At 45.6% G+C, this 5,556-nt stretch overlaps 1 pseudogene; it reads right to left on the reverse strand.

Annotated features, from left to right (window-relative positions):
- Positions 1-342: 342 nt before the first annotated feature.
- Positions 343-1,346, reverse strand: LOC104676005 (annotated as a pseudogene).
- Between the last annotated feature and the right edge of the window lie 4,210 nt (positions 1,347-5,556).

The following is a 5,556-nucleotide window of genomic DNA, read 5'->3' on the forward strand; positions in this document are numbered from 1 at the left end:
GGGCCATTCTCCTTAGAGAGAAGTGGGGTGGCTTTTAGGAGGGCAAGGGACTTCCTTGCATCTCACGATATTTGGAACGACTATTAACAATGCATCTCATGATATTTGGAATGACTGTTAAAAAAAAGAACAATGTACAATCAAAGTCCTCAGCCACATTGTAGAACTTTGGGGGATGCTCGCTCCAACCAACTGCTCTCACCTTCACTGTTCCAGTTTTGAAATCCTGAATCAAGCTCCCCCCCCGCCCCCCCCAAACAAAGCCATGCCAATCTCTTCTTGTTTTCTGTGCAAGTTAGGTTTTGTCAAGAAAGGGTGTAACGCAACTAAGTAAAATTCCGCCTAGAAGCATTTGTGGTGGACAATGGAGGGGCCGGAGGGGCTGGACAAATTGTATTCTTGCTTGCTGATCCACATCTGCTGGAAGGTGGGCAGTGAGGCCAAGATGGAGCCACTAGTCCACATGGAGTAATTTGCACTCGGGAGGAGCAATGATCTTGATCTCCATCGTGCTGGGCAACAGGGTGGTGATCTCCTTCTGCATTCTGTCAGGGATGCCAGGGTACATGGTGGTGCCACCAGACAGCACTGTGTTGGCGTAGAGGTCTTTGACGATGTCCACGTCACACTTCATGATGAAGTTGAAGGTAGTTTTGTGGATGCCACAGGATTCCATGCCCAGGAAGGAAGACTGGAAGAGCACCTTAGGGCAGTGGAACCGCTCCTTGCCAATGGTGATGACTTGGCTGTTGGGCAGCTTGTAGCTCTTCTCCAGGAAGGAGCTGGAGGCCGCTCTGACCATCTCCTGATCCAAGTCCAGGGTGACATAGCACAGCTTCTCTTTGATGCCACGCACGATTTCCCACTCGGCAGTGGTGGTGAACCTGTAGTGGTGCTCCATGAGGGTTTTCATGAGGTAATCAGTCAGGTCCCGGTTGGCCAGGTCCAGAAACAGTGTGGCCTGGAGGAGGGCCTACCCCTCGTAGATGGGCACAGTGTGGGTGACTCCCTCATTGGAGACCATCACGATGTGGCCAGAGGCGTACAGGGACGGCACGGCCTGGATGGCCATGTATATGGCTGGGGTGTTGAAGGTCTCAAACATGATCTGGGTCATCTTCTCGTGATTGGCCTTGGAGTTCAGGGGGACCTCGGTCAGCACTATAGGTGCTCCTTGGAGCCACACACAGCTCGTTGTAGAAGTTGTAGTGCCAGATCTTCTCCATGTCATCTCAGTTGGTGACGATGCTGTGCTTGATGAGATACTTCGGGGTCAGGATAACTCTCTTGCTCTGGACCTCGTCACCCTCCGAGGAGTCCTTTTGACCCATGCGCACCATCACACAGATGTGGACGGGCAGTGGAGCTCTGTGCTCGTGGGGTGGACATGGTCTTGGCAGTTTGTTCGACGTTCTTAACCTTTTTTTTTTTTTTTTTTAATGGACCTCTTGGCTTTCTGGTAGAATCTGGGACCCCCTTTTCAAAGTAATGCTTCTATGTGCATAAAACAAACAAATACATAGGATTACAAAGCAAACCAACTATATTGAAATAAAGTTGCCTCTTTGGGTCCTATGGAGGTCCAAGTACTGAAGTTAAAAATTTCCTTAAGAGCCGGGTGTGGTGGCTCACACCTCTAATCCTAGCACTTTGGGAGGCCAAGGCAGGCGGATTGCCTGAGTTCAGGAGTTTGAGAACAGCCTGGGCAACACAGTGAAACCCCGTCTCTACTAAAATACAAAAAATTAGCTGGGCATGGCGGTGTGTGCCTGTAGTCCCAGCTACTTGGGAGGCTGAGGCAGGAGAATTGCTTGAACTGAACCTGGGAGGCAGAGGTTGCAGTGAGCCAAGATTGCACCACTGCACTCCACCCTGGGTGACAGAACAAGGCTCCGTCTCCAAAAAAAAAAAAAAAAAAAAAAAAAAAAAAAAAAAAAAAAAAAAAAATTTCCATAAGATTCTTAGTTCTTTATAAGCATTACTATATTTGTCTTTCTTTTTCTTTTTATTTTTTGAGACAGAGTCTTGCTCTGTCACCTAGGCTGGAGTGCAGCGGTGTGATCTCGGTTCACTGCAACTTCTGCCTCCTGGATTCAAGCAATTCTCCTACCTTAGCCTCCCAAGTAGCTGGGATTACAGGCACGCACCACAGTATTTGGCTAATTTTGTATTTTTAGTCGAGATGGGGTTTCACCATGTTGACCAGACTGGTCTTGAGCTCCTAACCTCAAATGATCTGCCCATCTCAGCCTCCAGGTGTGAGCCACAGTGCCAGGCCTGTATTTGTCTTTCTAACACATCAGGAGGAAATTGAGACATGAAAAGGGTAAGTACCTTGCCTAAGACCACTGTGACATAAAAAATATATATTTGGGCCAGGCACGGTGTCTCACACCTATAATCCCACCATTTTGGGAGGCTGAGGTGGGAGGATCCCTTGAGCCCAGAAGTTTGAGACCAGGCCCCGGCAACATAGGGAGACATTGTTTCTACTAAAATTTAAAAAATTAACTGGGCATGGTGGCAAGTGCCTGTAGTCCCGGCTTCTCAGAAGACTGAAGCGGGAAGATCACTTGAGCCCAGGTGTTCTAGGCTACAGTGAGCTATGATCGCACCACCGCAGTGCAGCCTGGGCAATAGAGTGAGATCCTGTATCAAAACAAAACAAAACAAAAAACAAGCAAATGAAAGAGAGAAAGAAAGGAAGGAAGGAAGGAAGGAAGGAAGGAAGGAAGGAAGGAAGGAAGGAAGGAAGGAAGGAAGGAAGGAGAAAGAAAGAAAGAAAGAAAGAGTATGTATTTGGTCTCTGTCGCCAGTTCCTGATACAGAGCTCCTAAATCTCGTGGAATTTCCTGGTTGATAGGAGTGTCTTTTTTTCTGATATTCTTGTTGGGCTCCTGGATAGCTTTAGGATAGAGGCTGGTCACCAGCAAATTCAAGCTATGATTAGAAGCTTAAAAATTTTGGCCCCATACCCAGCCCATCCTCTTTGGAGGAGAGAGGAGTTGAAGATTGAGTTAATAATCAATTATGGTTACATTGTCAGAGGGTTCGAACCAGAGTGACTCCATTTTGAGTGAGGGCTAGGAAAATGAGGTTGGGACTTGCTGGGCTACATTTCCAGAAAGTTAGGCATTTCCAGCTTCTAAACATTTACAGTTAAGGGAACAGATTGATAATGTTTACTAAACAGATCCGGACTTGGGAGTGTCCTGATGTCCCTGATACCTTGAGAGCAAAAGCATTCCTAATTTTGCTTTAAAGATAATAATATTAATTTTTGCAAAATATAATAATTAAGAAAAGTAATCCTTTATCACAAACCCTTGTAAGCAGAGCACATCTCCCCATGATCTGTTTTTAATCCTTGATAAATGAATATTGTACCTAGAGTGGATGCGTTCCTCTTCTTCCTTTCGGGAACGCCCTACTCAGTCTATACAGTAGGTATACATTCACCGCTTTACTGTCTTAAATTTACTTTTGCTTTGGACTGTGGACTTGCTCTGAATTATTTCTTGCGTGAAATCCAAGCACCCTCTCTTGGGGTCTGGATTGGGACCCCTTTCTGGTAACAACATTATGAAGCCTCCATAGAAATCCCTGAAGTACGGGGTTCTAAGAGCTTCTGAGTTGGTGAACACATCCATATCCCAAAACGGGATTCCATGTGGACAGAAGTTCCTACACTCAGGATCCTTCCAGATCTTGTTTTATGTACCTCTTCATCTGGTTGTTCATCTGTATCCTTTGTAATATCTCCTGTTATAAATCAATAAACTGGTTTGGGATGGGAGGAGAAGGTTGTGGGAATCCCTGATTTATAGCTGGTTGGTCAGAAGTACAAGTGACAAACTGGGATTTGCAATTGGCATCTGAAGTGGGGGCAGTCTTGTAGGACTGAGCCCTTAAGGGTTTGGTGCATAGTATTGAATTGAATTTAACTGTACAACACCCAGTTGGTAGATACTAAATTAAAGAGTGGAATTTATTTATTTATTTATTTATTTATTTATTTATTTTTTTTTTTGAGACGGAGTCTCGCTCTGTCACCCAGACTGGAGTGCAGTGGCCAGATCTCAGCTCACTGCAAGCTCCGCCTCCCGGGTTCACGCCATTCTCCTGCCTCAGCCTCCCGAGTAGCTGGGACTACAGGCGCCGCCACCTCGCCCGGCTAGTTTTTTTTTTGTCTTTTTAGTAGAGACGGGGTTTCACCGTGTTAGCCAGGATGGTCTCGATCTCCTGACCTCGTGATCCGCCCGTCTCGGCCTCCCAAAGTGCTGGGATTACAGGCTTGAGCCACCGCGCCCGGCCAAGAGTGGAATTTATAATAAGACGTAATTGGAGACTTGTTTGGTGGGGAAAAGCCTCCGCACATTTGGTGTCAGAAGTGTTGAAAGTACAGAAAAATAGCTTGTGTTTCTTTTCCTTTAACAATGCCTCTAGTAAGTGGTCTAGAAAGGATTTAAACTCAGGCAGTTTAACTTCACAGTTTTGTTTTGATATTATGCAGATAGGATCCCCTAAATTAATTAATGGTTGCTGTAGCATGTATTGCAGTACTCGTACAGAAGAAACAACTGGTCGTACTCCATGAACTCCATTCTCTGGTTCACTGAGCATTACATGATGGCTTGGTTACCTGGGGGAGGTACGGGCCTTCAGAATTAATCTAGGCTCCAATTTTTTTCCTTGTCCCCAATATCAGAAGACATTGAGTCCCCTGTCCTTCTGGTTTAAATCACTACTTGTTTGGTTTTCCTTTACTTGTAGCTAATATGTTAACTAATGTATCCAATAATAGCTAAGATTGAGTGCAGTACTCTGCCAAACCAGAAGAAGGGAGGCTTAGAGCAAATTGCTTTTGGTTTATAAACATAAATTAAATGTGATATTTCTGCTGGCCGGGCGCGGTGGCTCAAGCCTGTAATCCCAGCACTTTGGGAGGCCGAGACGGGCGGATCACGAGGTCAGGAGATCGAGACCATCCTGGCTAATACGGTGAAACCCCGTCTCTACTAAAAAATACAAAAAACTAGCCGGGCAAGGTGGCGGGCGCTTGTAGTCCCAGCTACTCGGGAGGCTGAGGCAGGAGAATGGCGTGAACCCGGGAGGCGGAGCTTGCAGTGAGCTGAGAGCCGGCCACTGTACTCCAGCCTGGGCAGCAGAGCAAGACTCCGTCTCAAAAAAAAAAAAAAAAAATGTGATATTTCTTTCTGTTTTATATATTTTATTTTATTATTATTTTGTAGAAATGGGGGTCTTGCTATTGCCCAGGCTAATCTTGAACTTCTTACCTCAAGGGATCCTCCCTCATCGGCCCCCGAAATTGTTGGGATTACAGATGTGAGCCACCTCACTTGGCCTAAATGTGACATATATTATTCTCATGCTAAAGAATAAAATCTGTACCCACCATGTAATAATATTTCTCTCATAATGTTTATCGTGGAATTAAGGAGATAATGTGGTCTCAGGAAAATTGTGTTGAGTGGTAGTCATCATCAGTACTGCTCTTCCCATTAGGCTGAATGTTTGGAAGTTGTGGGAAAATGG

The sequence above is a fragment of the Rhinopithecus roxellana genome, chromosome 12 (assembly GCF_007565055.1).
Source record: "Rhinopithecus roxellana isolate Shanxi Qingling chromosome 12, ASM756505v1, whole genome shotgun sequence".
Taxonomy (NCBI): domain Eukaryota; kingdom Metazoa; phylum Chordata; class Mammalia; order Primates; family Cercopithecidae; genus Rhinopithecus; species Rhinopithecus roxellana.